Source organism: Peromyscus eremicus, chromosome 3 (genome assembly GCF_949786415.1).
Source record: "Peromyscus eremicus chromosome 3, PerEre_H2_v1, whole genome shotgun sequence".
NCBI classification, from domain to species: Eukaryota; Metazoa; Chordata; class Mammalia; order Rodentia; family Cricetidae; genus Peromyscus; species Peromyscus eremicus.
The window spans coordinates 121,063,216-121,084,701 of NC_081418.1; the positions used below are offsets into that span (position 1 = coordinate 121,063,216).

Sequence of the window (21,486 nt, forward strand, 5' to 3'; positions counted from 1 at the left end):
ATGCAAACAGCCCTTCCCCTAGAAGCCCTTCCCAAATATAAGCAGAACTATGGATCACAAAGGTGGTTAACAGTGAGGGCAGTTTTTTTTTTTTTTTTTGTCCAATAGGCCATTTTGTGTCAAGAAGACAAACTTTCAAATGGAAATGTCTTAGAAGTCCAACATTCTCTCAGGATCAAATTGGTGTTGCCAGGAGCAATTGTTTCTCACGTCAACAGAATTTTAAGTTATTTAAATGTCATATTCTCAGGGTCTATGAAGTGTTTGAAGATTATCTGTCCATCTAACCTATGTATCTGTAAATCTGGATAACCTAACTAACATAACTATAGAGATGACAAGCATAGGTGACTATAAATCTGTAAGTCTTATCTACCAAAATAACCTAAGGTCTAAGGCTTCATGTAAACAAGGTAAGCAGTCTATAAGCAAATGTATGGTAAAGGACAATGACTTTAAAATTGTGACAATACACAAGATATTTATAACAGAGGTAGGAATGTATAGTGTGATATGCAATATGACAATAATCTTAAATATATATCAATATACAGAATATCCTAAACAGAAGTAGAACACACATACAATATGACAGATATAAATTTACATTTGTATCAACATACAAATATTTCAAATAAAGTAGAAATATATGTATATTATAACAAATATAGTTCTATATTTGTATCAATATACAAATTATCTTAAACAGGAATATAGAAATAGTTTATATTTGTATCAATATATAAGAATCCATAACAGTGCAAATTACAGTGTAAATTATCTAAGGCTGCTATTTTACTAAATTTGTTTACTAGTATATACAATAATCTACCATAATATCTTATACCTATCCATTCCATTTCTTCTCCCCCCCCCTTTTTTTAATGTTTTTCGGGGTGTAGTAGCACTTTTCAGCCAGTAGGAGGAATTGGTAGGAGGCAGCAGAGTAAGCACAGGCAGTAGACAGTTTTTTTTCAGTGACTCCCTGGAGCTTCAGGGCATGGAGAGTTCCAGGCCACTCTAAGCTCCTCTCTGCATCTACAGACAAATGGTCTGCCAGCAGGCACAGCTCCAAACCCCCGCTAGGAACAGTACCATGTCTATTGAAACTAGGTGAAACTGTGGAAGTCTCAGGATAGGGCAGGTAGCCAGTATTCAGGGAGCCTCATTCACAGCAATTTCACTGGTCTGGGAGCTAAATTTGCCGCGGAACTAAGACCGGATTAGCTCTTTTTTAGGAATGAAACTGTGTAGGTAATTTTTGTTTTTTATGGAGCTTTGCAGGTAGTACCCTGCAGCTTCAAGTACCCGCCAGCTGGGGAGGAAGCTGAGGGCAGGAGCCACCCAGGCCTTTGGAATTTGCCCCACATTGGGTGCCAGATATTGGTGAAATTATTAAGGCCACCCCACGTAGTTAAAAGGGAGGTTTATTTTGTGGGGTAACTTACAAGTAAAGGGATAGTTTACAGGGTCTGGGAAAGGTGTGGCGTAGTCTGGCCATGTTCTCTGGAGAACTCTGTGTGGTCTACCTCCAGTGTCCAGGGTCCAGGAATCAAGAGAGCCAGCACATCCGGATCTCGGGTCTTCAGGGTCCTCTCTTGGCCCTGCCTTGTAGGCCTGAGAGTTACCTAAACCTCAATCGGGGTTGGAACTTCCAGATCAAAGCTGGAATGGCTACCCACTACAGTTGAGTCATGCATCAGTCTAATATTTACACATCCATAAAGAGCTTCACTTGCTCTGCCATGTATTGTGAGTCTAGAAGGTAACACACATATGTAGTCAGAAGGCTTCTCCAGTCCCACCAAGGCCCCACAGTCCTGCAGCCCACTTATAAAATAATCATTCAGAAGCTTATATTAATTTTAACTGCTCAGCCATTAGCTCAGGCTTATTACTGACTAGCTCTTACATTTAAATTAACCCATAATTCTCATTTATGTTTAGCCATGTGGGTTGGTACCTTTTCTCAGTTCTGCCTTCACATCTTGCCTCCTCTGTGTCTGGCTGGTGACTCCTGACTCAGCCCTTCCTCTTCCCAGAATTCTCCTTATCTGCTTGCCCTGCCTATACTTCTTGTCTAGCTACTGGCCAATCAGAGTTTTATTTATCAACCAATCAGAATAACACATATTCACAGCATACAGAAATACGTCCCACAGCACTTCCCCTTTTCTGTCTAATCAAAAAGGAAGGTTTTTTAACTTTAACATAATGAAATTACATATAATAGAATAGTTATCAAACAAGAATTACAGTTACAATATCTAGTTTATTTGTATTTGGCAAAATTAAAGAAAACATTCTATCTATCCTATATTTGTGAGTCTAAAGTTTCATATTTAATTTATCTTTTGTCATAACCAAGGAAAATTATAACTATCTAGTCTTCAACTACATCAAAGACCTCAGAAGGATATGAACATTCCAACACAGATGAAACAGAAGATATTGACTATAAAAATTACTTTAAGAAGATATAAGAGACCTTAAAAGAGGAAATGAAAAATTCCTTTAAAGAAATTGAGGAAAAGTCAAACAAAAAATGGGAAGAAATCAGTAAATCCCTTGAAAGCGAAGAGAAAGCAATTAAACAAGTGAAGGAAACAATTCAAGATTTCAAAACTGAAATAGAGACAATAAAGAAGGCACAAACTAAGGGAATGCTAGAAGTGAAAAATCTGAGTAAATGAACAGGAACTACAGATGCAAGTATAACCAACAGAATGCAAGAGATGGAAGAGTGGATCTGCAGCATTGAAGAGAACAGAACAGCCACTAGATGTAGAAGCCAGAAAATGGTGGCACACATGCCTAGCATTCCTTCCTGATAAAGGTTCTAGAGAGATCAGGAATACAAGGAACATACTTAAACATAATAAAGCAATTTACAGCAAGTTGACAACCAACATCAAATTAAATGGAGAGAAACTCAAAGCTATTCCACTAAAATCAGGAACAAGACAAGGCTGTCCACTCTCCCCATACATATTCAACATAGTACTTGAAGTTCTAGCTAGAGCAATATGACAACAAAAGGAGATCAAGGGGATACAAATTGGAAAGGAAGAAGTCAAACTTTCACTATTTGCAGATGATATGATGGTATACATAAGTGACCCCCAAAATTCTACCAGGGAACTCCTACAGCTGATAAACTCCTTCAGTAAGGTGACAGAATACAAGATTAACTAAAAAAAAATAAGTAGCCCTCCTATATACAAATTATAAATGGGTTGAGAAAGAAATCAGAGAAACATCACCCTTTACAATAGCCACAAATAATATAAAATACCTTGGGGTAACTCTAACTAAGCAAGTGAAAGACCTGTATGATAAGAACTTTAAGTCTCTGAAGAAAGAAATCAAAAAAGATATCAGAAAATGGACAGATCTCCCATGCTCATGGATAGGTAGAATCAACATAGTAAAAATGGCAATCTTACAAAAGCAATCTATAGATTCAATGTAATCCCCATCAAAATCCCAACACAATTCTTCACAGACCTGCAAAGAACAATACTTAACTTTGTATGGAAAAACAAAAAACCTAGGATAGCTAAAAGAATCCTATATAATAAAGCAACTTCTGGAGGCATCATGATCCCTGACCTCAAGCTCTACTATAGAGCTATAGTAATAAAAACAGCTTGGTACTGCCATAAATACCGACATGTGGACCAATGGAATCAAATTGAAGACCCTAACATTAATTCATACACCTATGGACATATGATTTTTGACAAAGTAGCCAAAACTGTACCATGCCAAAAAGAAAGCATCTTCAACAAATGGTGCTGGCATGACTGGATGTCAACATTCAGAAGATTGCAAATAGATCCATATCTATCACCATGCACAAAACTCAAGTCCAAGTGGATCAAAGACCTCAACATAAATCCAGTTACACTGAACTTGATAGAAGAGAAAGTGGGAAGTAGTCTGGAATGAATTGGCACAGGAGACCACTTCCTTAATATATCACCAGTAACACAGACATGGAGAGCAACAATTAATAAATTGGACCACCTGGAACTGAGAAGCTTTTGTAGAGCAAAGCACACAGCCAATAAGACAAAATGACAGCCTGCAGAATGGGAAAAGATCTTCACCAACCCCACATCTGACAGAGGGCTGATCTCCAAAATATATAAAGAACTAAAAAAGCTAGACTTCAAAATACTGAACAATCCAATTAAAAAATGGGCTACAGAATTGAACAGAGAATTCTCAACAGAAGAATCATAAATGGCTGAAAGACATTTAAGGAATTGCTCAACATCCTCAGTCATCAGGGAAATGCAAATCAAAACAACTCTGAGATACCTGTCAGAATGGCTAAGATCAAAAACACTGAAGACAGCTTATGTTGGAGAGGATGTGGAGCAAGGGGAACACTCCTCCACTGTTGGTGGGAATGCAAGCTTGTACAGTCACTCTGGAAATCAGTATGGTGGTTTCTCAGAAAATTGGGAATAAGTCTTCCTCAAGACCCAGCTATACCACTCTTGGGCATATACCCAAGAAATGCTCAATCTTACCACAAGGATGCATGCTCAGCTATGTTCACATCAGCATTATTCATCTAAGCAAGAACCTGGAAACAACCTAGATGCCCCTCAACTGAAGAATGGATAAAGAAAATGTGGCGCATATACACAATGGTGTACTACTCAGCAGTAAAAAACAATGACATCATGAAATTTACAGGCAAATGGATGGAACTAGAAAATATCATCTTGAGTGAGTTAACCCAGACTCAGAAGGAAAATATAGTATGAACTCACTCATAAGTGGATACTAGATGTGAGGGAAGGGATGGCCAGACTGCAACCCACAGCTCCAGAGAGGCTAGCTAACAGGGAAAGACCTTAGGAGGGACACATGGATGACCCAGTAAAGGAGAAGTAGATGAGAGCTACATGAGCTGACTGGGTGTGTTTGTGTGGGGGGGTGGAAGGTGAGGAGTTGGAGATGAGAACATGGGAAATGAGAGGGTTGAGCTGGAACAGGGACAGAGTGGGAAGGCAGGGAGGGAGCTACCATGATAGATGAGAACATCATAGGAATAGGAAGAGGCAAGGTGCTGGAGAGGCTCTCAGGAATCCACAAGGATGACCCTACCTTGGTCTGCTGGCAGTGGTCTAGAGTGTGCCTGGACTGGTCTACTCTGGTGACCGGTCTAGCGAATAACCTAACTGTCATCATAGAGCCTTTGTTCAGTGACTGATGGAGGCAGATGCAGAGATCCATGGCCAGGCACGAGGCTGAATTCCAGGAATCCAATTGATGAGAGAGAGGAGAGATTCTGCTGGTGGGGGACACTGAGATCATGATGGGAGGACATGCAGATTTGACCAGCCACACTAGTAGAAGCCCATGAACTGTGGACTGGTGGCTGTGGAGCCTCCATGGGACTAAACTAGGCCCTCTGGATATGGAAGACAGTTGTTTGACTCGAACTGTTTGGGGAACACCTAGGCAGGGGAATTGGGATCTGTCCCTGGTCTGTGAGCAGGCTTCTGGGAAATTGGTGCCTGTGGTGTGATGCCTTGCACAGCCTTAGTGCAGAGGGAAGGGGCTTGGACCTGTCTAGGCTCAGTGTGCCAGGCTCTGCTGACTCCCCATGGGCATCCTTGGTTTGGGGAATGTGGGGATGTGGGGTAACTTGGGAGAGAGTGCTGGGGGGTGGGAGGAGGTAGGAGGGGAGATCTGTTGGTGGTATGTCGAGTGAGTAGAAAATTTCTTAATAAAGAAAAATGAAAAGAAAATTTAAAAAAGAAGTTTATTTTATCTTAATCAGTTTTATTGCAAATCTCTTGCTTTAAACTGTGGCATTATTAGGACTAAAATAGCAGCTTTGGATGCTGGCTCCATCCACCTCAGTTTTCCAACATGGCAGGGGTAACTCACCACAAGTTCTGGGAGCCATGCTCTCTGCCAACTCTGGGAAACAGTTGGTCCATGCCTCCCTCCAGCAGCGTGTAGCCCAGAAACCTTTTTTTTTTCTTTTGTACTTGCAAAAGCTAAATCCATCATGCAGCATACTGTGTGGCTTAGAGATGCCTCTGTGTACCACAGTGGGAATATGCCATGCTGCTTGGCTCAAGCCTGTGTGGCGTGAACCCGCCACAGTTAGGGACACATCATTGTACCTAGGCCTGCCATGATTGACATGAACTAGGAAGGTGCTCTTAACTACATTTATAATCTCTTCTTAAGCTCTTTCAGGTTTTAGGTGGAAACTCTTGCCACCATTTGTGGATGCCATTTATAGTTGCAAGGTTTCTCCAGTCCATCCAAGTCCCCATAGTCCCATGGCCCACTTACAAAATAATCACTCAGAAGCTTATATTAATTTTAACTGCTTGGCCATTAGCTCAAACTTATTACTGACTAGCTCTTACATTTAAATTAACCCATAATTCTCATTTATGTTTAGCCACATGGCTTGATACCTTTTCTTAGTTCTGCCTTGTCATCTTGCATCCTCTGTGTCTGGCTGGTGACTTCTGACTCAGCCTTCCTCTCCTCAGAACTCTCCTTGTCTGCTTGTCCCACCTATTTTTCCTGTTTTGCTACTGGCCAATCAGTGTTTTATTTATCAACCAATCAGAGTAACACATATTCACAGCATGCAGAAAGATATCCCATAGCACACATATGTGTACATATACATATTCTCTTGGCCACACATACCCTACATATCTGATAAGGCCCTAGGTCTTAGCTTTGACAAATCACAAGTCACATGTACATAGGATAAGGCAGAGGTGTGAAAAGTTTCGTGAAAATATAAAGCTTATTCCAAAGAACACATGTGATCCCTTATAATTCATTGATATTGAAGGAAATCTGCACAATTATTGGCTGGTGACTAAGCTATCCCAGCTAGAGATTTTATTGTAGCAAAATATTGTAGATTTTATAGAACTGGTTCAGAAATGCTTCTAGTGAAACAATAAAATGCATCAATAATAAAGAACAACAATGCATTCTGATACGAGAGGTCTCACATCCAGAATTTAACATTATATGATTTAAGATGATCATTAAAAATATGAGACATGTAAAGAAAAAATAATTTAAGGCTCATGTAGTAATGAAAAAAGATAATGGAAGGTGTCTCAGAGAAGCCACATTTCTACTGGTTAAACAAAAAATTTAGACTATGACTTTCAAAATATTCACAATTAAATGAAGAAAAGTATGAGAATATTGTCTTTACAAAGACCATACTAATAAAATGATAAACCATAAAGAATTAAATCAAATTCTATAATTACCAGTGAATATAATACTATGAAATCTTCAGATGAATGAATGCTTAAATGAACAGGGACTAATGCTTACAAAAATAGAGATATGCATATCAAAGGGGATCAATGAACTTCTGGCAATATATAGTAAGATCTATAAAAAGACACCTCATAGTCCAATGTTTGAAAAATGCAAGGGTGAATGAGACTCAGTGAAGAAGACTACAGCTACCATAAATTAAGGAATATCAAGATATCTCCAAATTAAACAGAAACAAAATTTTCACTGATTTAAGGCACTGTCTGAAAAATCAAAAACAGATAATTAATAGATAGGCTGATGGATAGACAGTCAAATAGAACTGCTGAGGGAAACTTGAAATGAAAGGATACTAAGCAAAAGAGTTGAATCTTCATGAAATCACAGAAATAAAGGTAATTATGTATTCAAGCAGTATATCTAGACATGTTGGCATATATAGCTATAACCTAGGCACTTGGAGAAAAAGACAGGAACTTCTTAAGTTTGAGGTCAGCCTGAGCTCTATAGCCAGAACCTATATCAAAGTTAAACTAAACCTGAGAGTATAAATTTGTTTTGGTGATCTCCTTTTGGTGATAAAGGTTGATCTTCTTTTATATTTTATGTGATTTAAAAGTATTAAATGTACTTTGATGAGGGGTACAATTTATACAAGTGGAGGTGTGCAATTTATACAAAAATGACAGCAAAAATAAAGGGAGGTAAGGAAGATGGGCAAGGGAACTTTGGACATGCTGATGACATTAATCGAAACTAGAGTCTCATAAGTTAATTACAAATTTTAGCATAACCCCTAAGAAGATAATGTCAAAATACAACAACAACAACAAAACAGCAAGGAAAAACAGATGTTTGCTTCTGCAGAGACTGGCCTGCCAGTATAGCTCCCCCTCCAACAAACAAATATACGAAAAGGAAAACAAACAAACAAAAACATGGTTTTTTAAAACTTGAACTAAAAACTGAATGAGAGAAAATAACTTAGCTTGTAAGATGTATGTTTTCTTCACTCCATGATATGCTTAGTTTTTATTTTTTTCTGAATGAGTATCAAAGCAAAATCTGAGTTCAGATCCTGAAATCCCTGTTTCAAAGTATTTTTTTTCCAAGTATGCACTCTACAATTTGCAGGTGTGGTCAATTTTCACTTCCCACTCATGTTTGAGCTGAAGAGCCTTCCAGGCATGCTGCTGAGATGCCAATCAGTTGTCTTAGCAAAGCATAGAGTTTCCTGTAGTCCCATGTTTTAGTGCCTTTGTATGAGGGAGATCTGCCACCTTGGAGGATATTGGCTGGAAGATATCAGGGAGACCTTACCTGAACTGGTAGAGATCTCTCTTCTGAAAAGTTAACACATGGGCTTCCTATGAAGGTGGTTGCATGGAGCTTGGAAATTTAGTGACTCATCACAATCACATAGGGAAGTGTTTCTGACATTGACTCTGGCAACTCTTAACATGCAGAAAACCAGAAGATTTTTACCTGTCAGCAAATTCACAATTGCTGAATATCAGCCTAACAAATTAAGTGAGTTTTCTTGGCCCACATCTGGGGGAGGAGGGTAAAGCAGATAATAGGGGTTTTAAAGATGTTTGAATCCAGTGCTTTAAGATTTCAAAATAAGCTGATATACCAGAACATACAGCCTCTCATGAGATAAAAGAAATCCCTGCATAAATGTGTTCAATCTGATTTAACATTGAACCCAAATTTTATTAATCTTAAACTTAATAGTTTCTTCCACACACATACATGAGAACCTTTTGTTCAGACGAAGAATCAAGCCATACATGGAAATTGTTTATACTTTCTATCCATATACACTTTTTTTCTTCTCTTTCAGAAGAAAATGTGTCTCATGATAAGGTAAGCAGGTTCAGGGATAAAGCTGCATTGTCTTTAACTAATTAATGCATGACTCCCTCTGACAATTGTTAGGGATTTTGGTGAGAGAATATGTCCAAAAGTGTCTCAGACATAAAAAAGAGAAATGCTGTTGGCAGCTTGGCCGTCATCTTACAACCATGAAGACAATCAGCCTGAGAATGAAGCCAGAGCTGAAAGTAGCAGCATGATAAGGATGGTTTGTGTATAATTACCCCATGCCCAGAACTTCTGTTAATCCTGAACTGCTCAATTTACACGTTGAATGGAACAACCTGATTTATGGTTAGGTTAACTCAAGTTGGAATGTTTTGTTATACTCTCCTTCCCTCTTTCCCCCCTGCAAACATTTTGCATCAGATTTTATTTAAGATATATAAACTCTGGTTATACAAGGTAAATCTATTTTTCCATCTTTGGGAGATGCCAAAACTGATATTTTTTCTATTTTAAAATACTTCAAAGATTATTCAAAACATAGTACATGAAATACAGCTGACCAAAGAAGGAAATAGTCAACTATCTGACAAAAAATTCTGACTTTCTGGTTCCAAGAGGGGACATAAAATATAAAGATCTCAAAAGGAGAAATGGCGACTCAGAGTCAGCGCATAAATAACAGCATAGGCTAGCCTTCAAGGGAACCATCCATCTGAGGTAATATCTTTGAAACAAAATATGAAACTGAAATTATTTAAGCTGCCATAATTCTCCTAGAGATTGGTATTAGCTAAGGGCCTTTGTTGAACTCTGATTTAAAATTTCACAAGCTAGTCATGAAGAGAGTGTGTGTGTGTGTGTGTGTGTGTGTGTGTGTGTGTGTGTGTAGTCAATAGAAATTGTTTCTGCATATGGATGATGTCTACTTAACTCACTTGCATGGTATAGAGGTCCAGCCAATATTTATACCATGAATTATCATTTCAACAGAAATAAAGGAGGCTCTGAGGAAATATAATATTTTACAACTTTCATAAAGTTTTCAAAAAACATATTGACACTTGACTTCCATTTAGGAAAGAGATGACAAATATCTTGCTTCTGCATTTACCCATCCTCCTCCTCATCTTCACTGGGAATGCAGTGTTATATGAAATATCAGTTCCCAATAGAACTGTGAAAGGCTTAGTTACCATTTCCACTGAGGGTCTAGCATCTCCTCTCTCACACAATTGGAAACCTTAATATAAGACTATAGACCCAGAGATGACAAATGACCTGTGTTATTCACTGTATAATCTTGAAGACCAACTGCACATTTGTTCATCATAACAAATACATGTTAAGTACACAGGGGTACTTACACCTGAGCATTTGCCATGAAAGTTTGTCACACTGAATGTTCATCACAAAGTTTTCCATATTTTTCAGGTTGCTTGTTTTGACTAAATTATTAAACAGTGACTATTTGCCAGCTTTAAAGGTCCACTTGTTTTATTATGTAGTCTGAAGAATCCAACATAGTGGTATTTTAGAAATGTTTCTGTGCTGTACTGAAAGGTCTGTGTAGTCAGGCTTTATTTATAGTTAGAATATATTAAGAGTTTTTGAAGGGTGGTAATTAGATAAAGCTTCATTGTCTGGCATAGGAGATGTGAGTTTTTTATCAACATCATTTGCTTTCTATCTTTTCCCAAGACATTTTGATACAACTCACAAATTCTAGAATTTACCCTTTCCTTGAATGTGTATAACTTTCTGGTTTGTAATAGACTCATAAGGCAGTATATGAATAAACACCAATTTCAGAATATTTTACCTATCCTATAAAATAAAACGGTTGTATTAGCCACCATTTCCCACTATATCCTAGCCTATGGCAAATATGAGTTTGCCTACTTATGGTATTTCACATAAACTTAATCTTACAATATGTAGCCTTTTCTTGCTGTCTGTTTTCACTTAAAATAGTGGCTTAAAGGTCCATGCATGTTGCATCATTCACTAGCAAGTCATTACAGGCAGAATACTACTCCATTGTGTGCATCCTATACAGCTCCTTTCCTCATTCTTCAGTTGGATATTTGAATTATTCTCATATAAGGGGAGGGAAGCATCTATAAGCAATGTTATTAGAAACACTTCTGCATAAATATTTGTGGAGACTATTTTCTTCATCTCTCCCCTGGGTTTATAAATAAAGACTAGCATTGTACTGGATTATTAAGGAACTACAAACTATTTCCCAAACAAGCTACATCATTCTTCATTTTCCCCAGAACAATACTTTTCAAGAGTAAAGGTCCCAATTCTCTAACATGAGTAATTATTACTATTTCATTAAAATCATCCTTCAAGGTTATAAGGACACCTCAGTAGAGATTTGATTTGCATTATTTATTTTATGTCCAATCATAATGTGAATGACATTTGTTCTCTATCTGCAAATTATATGAAGAATTGTCTACCAGGATAGTTTCCCTATTTTAATGCTATTTGTCTTTTAGTTACTAAATTTAAATTGTAGGAGTTTTCTATTCTGAGTATTGTAACATTCTCAGATATATTCTCTCGAAGTGTACAATTTTAGTGATTGTCTTTCCATTTTATTGTTTCTTTACAAACATAGAAGTTAGCAATTTTTGTGACATTTTTCTATTTTCTCTTTTGCTCCTTTTATTTCTGGTGTCATATCTGAAAGAACTCTTGCAGGGAGTATTGGTGCACACATTTAATCCTATCACTTAGGAGATAGAGGCAGATGGATCTCTGAGTTTGAGGCCAGCAAGACTGGTCTACATAGTGAGATCCAGGACAGCTAGAGCTTCATAGTGAAACTGTGTCTCCCAAAACAAACAAACAAAAAATTAAAAGACTTTACTAATCGAAAGTCATGAAAGATTTATGCCTCAATTTTCTTTTGAGTGTTTGAAGACCATGATCCACTTAGTTCATCTCTGAGGCATGTATCAATCTTCAAGAGTTCTCAAGTACATATCTAGTTGTTTCTGCACTAGTCAATGAAAAACAAATATTATTTCCCTATTACACTGTTCTGGAAACCTTTCTGCAAAGGCAAACACTTATCTGTATACACATGATGGATTTGCTCCTTGGTTTACCAGCTCTCTGTTTACTTTGGAAGCAGCACATTGAATTAAGTAAAATAAAACTTGGCTTTAGTAAGTACTGAAATGTGGTTTAAGCTTCAGCCAAAGTAGTAATTTGAAAATCTCTCTAATCCAGGACCACATCAAAGATAGTTTGCATAAGTGATGTACACTGACTTTGACACACCGGAAGTGTTCCACAAAGAATGATGCTCCATAGAAGGTGCAGCCTGGGATTGAGTGGGCATGGTGCTCACAGAAGTACTTAGGAACACAGCCCCCTCCTGCTCTCAGGCTGAAATCTAGCCACCATTACTCAAAAATACAAGGAACAATATGGAACTGAAAGCAGAGATGCCTGCTAATTTTTATTTTTGTCTAACAAATATATTTTTGTGATATCTATACACACAGATACACACACACACACACACACACACACACACACACACACGTATGCATTCTTACATAGAACTTCCCTATACCCAACAATATTTGTTACTTGTAGATAAATATTTATATTTTGAAAAAAACACCTATTTTCTCAAGTAAGATTTTTGCTCAGCATAAATGTATGCATATAGTAGCTCCACTTGGTGGCTTACTGGTTGTAATTTTGAAAACAGCCTTGTGAATTATATCTAGTAAAACTAGCTTTGGAAACCATATAACCCTGGCTTAAATATCTATAAATATTCACATAACTCTTCTGTCTGCATTTTATATAATAACACATGTAAGGGTACTTACAGGATAGTTGTTCAACATCATAGCTTTCTAAATTAGCTAAACTTTATTTGTACATAACAAACTTAATGTGTGTGTATGTACATATGAATACACAAATGCATATATATTATCACCTATGAAGCATTCAAAGAAGTGAAATATCGAAAGAGAATTGTAAATTCCTATGAAAAAGAATGCCTCCTGGTACATTCTGGGACAAGGGTGAAACTTACAAACCCTGAAGTGAATGAATGAGGCCAGACATAGTAGTCCACGTGTTGCATTCATGTGAAATGCCCAGAATTGGTAAGTTTCTAAGAATAGAAAACATATTATGGATATGCTAAGGCTAGGAGAGTAAGCTGATTAGAGAATATGGCTAAGGGAACTGAAGTAACTCTCTAAAATAATGAGAGTATGTTAAATTTGAGAATAGGCTAGCACAAATTTGTTAATACATTAAGGCCTTCATGTTATATATTTAAGTGGATAAATTGTATGATATGTGAATTATGTCTTAACAGATATTTAAAAATATTCCGTTCTACTTCATAGTATCTTTATATCTCTATTTAGTAGAAAGACCTCTTTCTCAACAACATTACTTAATGGTTTCCCCACACTGTTGGTTTTTTGGGGGCCACATAATTTGAGGAGCTGAAGTGAAAATAAAATCTAGGATCATTAGAAAAGTAAACTTGGTATCTGTAAGTCTTCTGGGGATGCTGGAATTTCATGTGAACAGTACTCACTCCCACTCACCACACACATGCCAACCCTTTCAGTAGAGAAATAGTCTAAACTTTCTAGTTAATCAATGTAAGAAGTCTATAATAACGATTTTGTGCATTACAGCTTTCTTACAAATGCACGAAAATGTATCCATGTTTCCACATTAACACAAACACTGTTTGGACCTCATAGCAAATGCGTCTTCATTGCTTTCTCTTTCTTTCTAAATTTTATGTATGGGTGTTTAGTGTTTTGTCTATATGCATGCCTGTGTACCACACGAGTGCAGTGCCCACGGAGCCCAGATGAGGGTGTTGGGCTACGTTGGAATTGGAGTTACAGATGGCCATGAGCTGCTATGTAGGTGCTAGAGTCTGAACCTTGGTTCTCTGTAACAACATCACTTACTTAGCTTAGCCTCTGAGCCCTCTCTCTGCTTTCAAACAAATAGATCACATCAGAATGAATTGGATATTGCTATTACATAATTGAATTTATTTTTCATTGGATGGATCACTGCCCAGACTTCCTTATTTCTGGCATTCTAAAAGGATCTACTCTCTGCCTTGGTCATAGAACAATAAGCCTTTGCTAATATCTAGTGTTTTCAAAGTGATACATCACTTTAAATTTTGATTTTCCCTCCACAGATGGAAAGGATCTATTTCCCAAGAAAAGTATGATGAGAAAGTGGATGGATACTGGACGTAAGGTAGTATGGCTTTAGGTTATAATATTTAAAAAAGAAAAAGCACAGTAAAAACACAAATGTCTTTGTAGTTAGCAGGTGATTTTGGAGGAAGCACATGGTTAATGGTATAGTTTAGACTCTTGATGAAATTGGTTCCAGGACCATTCCCTAGACACCAAAATCAAAGACTGAATAGTAAGTCCCACATATATAATATGCTTGTGCATCCATGTATACTATTTTATATGCTTTAAATTTCTGCTAAGTTATTTATGAAACCAGTGGAATGTACATGTTAAGTGAATAGTTGTTATACTGTATTATTTTAGGAACAGGCATAAAGTGACCACATGACCATGTGACAAGGCATAAAGTGACCACATGTGCAGTAGAGAGACACTTTTTTTAAACCAAAATATTTTAAATCTCTGGTTGGTCAAATATGCAGATACAAAAACTACAGAAGCTGAGGAGCAATTCACAGCATCCTGTCTAAAACAAAGGAAGCCAGGTGCCAGCAGCCAGATGTTGCCCTGGAAGATATCACCTGAGCATTGGGACTTGCCAAGAGAATCTCATAACTGTTTTTCATTTTTATATGAGCAGTGACAGATATTAACATGAAGGCTAATATTAAAAGAAGTTATGGCTTATATTTTATAACATTGTCATTTAAAGTCAGAAGTAAGAAAACATTAAATATTATCCATATAAACAAAGTACATAATCTCATCCTTTTAGGTAAAATATATATTATCTTAAAAATCTATGGAGCTGAAATTAGTTAAGTGAAACTACAGAATTTAACAAATAAAATAATTAAAGCTAAAAATTCAGGATTTTGAAAAGTTAAGTCATTTCAAGAAATTTTGAACTTCAGGGAAGCCAAAATAAACAACACCTTTGTGTGACTGGAAGGTTTCTCGGGTCTGCCCAGCTCCTGCGGTCCATACAAATCTTTCTCACCTGCAGTCCTGTAGCTGCTTGGACCCAAGTAAATACACAGAGGCTTATATTATTTACAAACTGTATGACCTATGGCAGGCTTCTTGCTAGCTAGCTCTTATAACTTAACCCATTTCTATTCATCTATGTTTTGCCACTTGTTCCATGGCTTACTGGTCTGCTGACATCTTGTTGCTCCTTCAGCAGTGGGGGCTGGCATCTCTCCCGCCTCTCCTTTCTTTTTTCTGTTTCTCTCCTTACATTTCCTGCCTGTCTCTAAGCTGTCTTGCCATTGGCCAAAGCAGCTTATTTATTAACCAATGGCAATAACATATATTCACAGTGTACAGAACGATATCCCACAGCACCTGTGAGTGAGATTTTTATTGGTCAATATTCCCATCAGCTCTCTACAATAGGTCTATGGCCAGCCACTCAAATTTGATAGATAGCTTTGTTGATTTCTTCAAGAAATGATCACTGGTTTTTACTGAGATCTTCAGTGTGGCATCCTGAAACAAAAAACAGGGCAGGGGGAGACTGAAATTATGGCACTCTCTCCATGTTGACATAAGAAATGGCACATTCAAAGAAATAACTACATGGAAAGAAAACAATGATAATGAACTTTACTGACTCTTTGGTAGGATACCAAAGGAAGGACACTATCTTTGGGTAGAAGGCACCACATCTTTCTTGTTTGATCAAAGTTAGAAGAATCTAATTTGAAATTTTGAAATTTTTTTTCAATATAATGGTTAATTCAGGTAAGGAAAAAGAGAGCAGTTTTCACAGTTTACAGAGTGGAAACTGAAATTTAAACTCTGACTTCACAAGTGTTTTCTTTCACTATTCATAGTTGGTTGATCTCTGAGTGTCTTTGGTGTTCAGATAACTCCTGTGATAATGGCTCTGAGCTTGCTTTTCTTTGTGATCCTCATCTCTGAGAACCTGACTTTGGGGTTTTATATGAGCCATGGCCTTGGACAGATCATTCTGGAGGTCTCTTGTGTGCCTCCCAGGAGAGTTAGTATTTATAATATTGATGCAAAAGGGTTAAAGTTCAGAATGACTAGTAGTTTGCCTCACCTCTGGTTTGAATTGTCTTAAGAATTTAATAAACACTTTCAAGTGATAAAGCAATTTAGGCAGTTTAAATCTACATTTAACAGTTGCTAGTTTTCAATCTATTTAGGATGCACTTTTTGTAGGAATGTGGACATCACAAAAATTCCTGAAGAGAGCTTTTTATCCAAGTATCTCTGACCCAGATGAGAGGGTGGCATTACAAGAGAAATCTGAATAACAATATTTGGTACTTAATGAGTAGAGGCAATGATTAGGGACAGATCAAAAGTATATACCATAGAGTTTGTACAAAAAGAAATGTGCATGCTGAGTGCCTGGTGGTTGTGTAATATATTTATTTCTGGAATACAGTTTTGCTGGATCTGTGGGCTGACCCTTGCTAACAGTGAATTGGCTGTTGCTGTCCTGAGAACTTAAATGAACTTGGTTGAAAGGCAGAAAAAGAAAATAAAGGAACATTTCTGCTGCAGCATCTTGTTGCATAACTTCATTTAAAGAAGCCTCAGTAAGTTCCAGGAGAATTGGAAAAGTCCTAATTAAAAAAATGGGGTTGGAGCATCAACAATTGATACAAATGAAAATGATTTTGGCGAGATGGCTCAGTGGGTAATGAGTTTGATGTACAAACACCTGAACTGAACTCTGCATCTTCAGAGGCAGGGAAAGGCCAGACACTGGGGTCAGCTCCTGTAATTCTTGTACTGGGAGCAGAGACAGGAGGATCCCTGAGGCTCACAGGCCTGCTCCAACCTGCGTTGTGCTATTTTTAGCTGTCATGTAAAACCAAACGAAAAAAATATTCTTTCCTTTTCACAATTCATTCTCATGAAGTTTCTAGAGCCAGAAAATATCATCTAGCTTGTCTCATAAATGTATCCCTGAGCCTGAAGCATTCGCTGTTCAAATCCTCACCCTTTAATGGCTTTTGCTCCCACTCTTCAGTCCTGCAAATGTGAGATAACTGTGTATAAATTCTTCTTATGGAATCTGCCTTACATGGGAACAACTTGGCAATATTTGCACAACAACTGGAAGAAAGGTCTGGTATTTTTGAGACATAAAAAGAGGCCAAGTGTGTGGATCACTGATTAGACAAGGCAAAAGAGAGTGAATGTAAGAGTGCTGGGCCGAGACTCAGCACCAGTCAGAGCAAGTCATTCGACCTGGCCCCACACTGCAGTAGAAAACTGAAAATCCTGCTCAGATTGAGATTTCATGGGGAAATGGGGTAGAAAAATCCTATTTAAATTGCAGCTACAAGCATTGCTGTTGCTTCTTATGATGACATCTGTGACATGTAAAATGCTCTCCTATTCCCATACTTTGACAACTCTGATATTTCTAATATTGGCCAATTTCCTCATGTAAAGTTCCACAGAGGTATGAAATCAGTCTGAGGATGTGAAATGTTCTGGTGTGAATCAGCAGGTGCTTCTGAAACCATCACAGCATATATACCAAAGCAGTCATAAAAAGACTTTAGCATAACCATAAAATATATGTGGAACTTCTTTATTAGTAGGAATAGTCACACCAATAGCTGGCTATAAATGTAATAAAACTTTATGAAGCATAATAATACTAACCCTTATTTATATTATTGTATTTATATAAACATAGAATTATGTTCAGACCCACTACTTCTGTTAACTTATACTGAAGTTTAATTAAATTGTATCAAGGTTTACTGAAATCTCACATCTATTATTTATTTCTAGTCAGATATCTGATTGTCTTTTCCCTTTTTTATTTTTCTTTCTTTCTTTTGATTTTGACTCATGTAGTTTTAGAAAAGGCTTGACGAAGTAAGCCAGCTTTGCATTTAATTTTTTTCACATTTGCAGAAGGTTTACAAACAATTTTGTAGAATATGAAACTAAGTTAAATTTCACTCTATAACGTTATTTACAGGAAGACAACTAAGTAAACACATGAACAGAAACATGCATATGAACTGAAGGAGCCATAGATGCTTACAGTGTGGAAGAGGATGATCTGATAAATATTGAATATCATGGTGCAGGCAACATTAAAGTTGACTCTGAAAGGTTTCTATAATTTCTTTTTTAAAAATTTTGTTTTGTTTTTTTGAGACAGGGTATCATGGTGTAACATCCTTGACTGTCCTGGAACTCACTCTGTAGACCAGGCTGGCCTCAAACTCACAGAGATCCACCTGCCTCTGCCTCCTGAGTGCTGGGATTAAAGGTGTGTGCCACCACTGCCTGACCCTATATTTTTTCTACAACAAAGAAAATGTGATTAATGCTATACTGTACAGTTTCTAGCTGTGTCCACTATATCAAATACATATTATGTTATGCTGGATGGTAGTAAATTAAATGTAGTAAAAATGTAAATATAGTTTATAAAAATTACTTAAAATTTCAACTGTTTTCATCAAGATTTTCTCAGTAAAAAAACATGCTATAGATCTTTGGGGATGTTCAGTCTTTTCATTTCCTTCTATGTAGTCATTTTTGCATGCACACATTTTAAAGTTCTTTCTAAGCAACTTTCATTTGTTTAGTAACTGAAATCAAAGCTCTGAGGAGAGAGAGAACTGATAAACTCTGAGTTGATAAATATACACACATACAAAACACATACATACATATACATATGCACATACACACATGCATACATACACACATACATATATACATATATATACACACATATACACACACATACATACACATATATACACACATGCACACATACATACACACATCTGTACACATACACAGCACATACAAACATATACACATGCACACACACATGTACACACACATATACACGTACCTATACACATGCATACACACATGTACACACACCTACACACATACACACACACTATTCTAATAAAAAAAATTAATGCCAATATTAGCATTTATAGAAAAAGCAATGAGAGAGATTTCAAAACTTTCCAAAAGATGTGCCAATGAGGGTAGCTATCTGTGTCCATAGAGAAGCATGGCCGTGAGGGGTGAGAAAAGGATGGATGGGGTACCAATGGAATTTAGTGCAGAGATTTGGTAAGTTGCCTGCATGCAGACAATAGCCTACACTGAGGTTTTTCCATAATCCAGTCAGGATTAACCAAGAATGAAGCCCAAAACAGTGTGTGAACTCTATAGACCTTTTAAACTTACATGGAAAGGAAGAATAGAGTTGTGGTTACCAGATACTGGGAAGGATGAGGGAGAGGGAGAATAAGAAGACGTTAATAGGTACAAAATTATGGTTACATAATGAGAATACATCTAGAATTCTATGGTACATGACAACAATATTGTATGTTTCAATGTGATTAGAAGGATTTTGAATTATTTCCAATAAAACTGAGAGATAGATATTTGGGAGGATATATATTCTGATTATACTGATTTGATCCTTGTGATTTGTCTTCATGGACAAAATATCACATGGTATGTATATCTATATCTATATCTATATCTATATCTATATCTATATCTAGACATAAATTATGGAATAATATCCTACCCTATCTTCTAGGATAGGATCTCAAACTCACAAGAAACAGCAGGAGTGGACTCAATACTGAGCTGAAGAAAGACAGAAGAGGAACAGAGAGAAGAGGTCGAGATCAAAGCCACAGAGGAGCAGAGCCGTGAGCTGTCTTGTGCTTTGAACACCACACACACAGAACAGAAGAGCAAGCTCTGTGAACTTAGACTCCACACTCCAAGGTGCTCCTCCTTCAAAAGCATCAAGACAACACAGTCACATGAAATATTGAACAGAAAGTTATTTTGAGGTCCCATGAACCTGAAAGTATCATAAGACAAAGTAATAAGCAAGATAACTTCCTTGCAGATGATAAAACACACCACAACCACTTTTCCATAGAAAGAGTGTAAGTGCAATGTGCTTTATAGAAATTAGCCTAAAACACTTTAAGGGCATGATACATATTATGGAAAAGCAATGTAAATCAGAATTTTGAAGAATTTTTTTTGTTTTGGAAAATCATTTCAAAAATGATTGCACTTTTAGACAACGTATATATGGTGACATCACACTAAGTGAGGGGGGAGGTTTGTAAATGGATGTGCAATTCTTTTTGTTCTTTGGTTTCCTTGGAAATTTGATTGGTCACAGAAGCACAGTCATAATGTTAAAAATATTTTGAATGGAATATGCAAAAAACTAAAATTAATTATAAGCTATTCTATTTTTACTATTCTCACTGTCCAAGTGAACCATCATGTACATTTTGACTGCAAAGGAAATACATATAAAAGGCAAGTAATTTCCTTTAGGTACATGTCAAATTTGAAATGTTATATAAATTCAAGATATATTTTAAATTTTGTACTTGGATATATGTTACGTATATTAGCTATATACATAGCAGCTAAGGATGTATAACATATTACATACATTTATGTTATATATGTATCCACATATTATATAATGATAAATACATATATAATGTTATATACCTATACATAGAAACACTTATACAGATATATATTCTCAGTGGGAACCTGAGTTTCCATAAAACCCAGTTTTTTGCTTAGAATGACATTATTCCACTATAAAATTCAAGAATTCTTGAGGAAATTATGATTTTTCTGTTATAGAACAAATGTACAAATCCACTGAAGCCTTTGCAGATCTATTTCAAGTGGATTCAGAAGTCTACTTGTTGAGTTCATATGAACTCAATAGAGATAATAATTCACGATACAAAACGCTACTAAATATATCTCCATGAGTGGATTCACAGCTGTGTGTTAGTACGTTTGTGTTTACAAGTTCTGTTTGGAGAGATGATAGATAAGCTGTTAATTATTAGTGACTAAAGAGAAAAAAATCAGTTATTCTTAATTTGATTAGAAAACGTATCCTTTGTTGTCCAAATAGATGAGAAGTGTCTTTCTACAAATACTCCCATTAATGAAAATGAATAATCACTGGAATTTCCAATTAATTAGTAGACTTAGCTCTTAAACTAAAAACACTAATGTAGAGACAAGCAAATATCATGCACTTAACCTTATACCATTTATAATGTTTCAGTTGAAACCTGATCTA

At 36.6% G+C, this 21,486-nt stretch overlaps 1 long non-coding RNA gene across 1 annotated transcript in view; it reads left to right on the plus strand.

The window, feature by feature from the left end:
• The window catches only part of LOC131906039 (uncharacterized), a 40,314-nt gene extending 19,839 nt beyond the window's left edge, over nucleotides 1–20,475 (plus strand). The window contains exons 3-4 of the long non-coding RNA XR_009378109.1: nucleotides 14,348–14,409; nucleotides 19,942–20,475. This is a non-coding gene — a long non-coding RNA (uncharacterized LOC131906039). The remainder of the gene's footprint in view (nucleotides 1–14,347; nucleotides 14,410–19,941) is intronic.
• The last annotated feature ends 1,011 nt before the right edge of the window (nucleotides 20,476–21,486 follow it).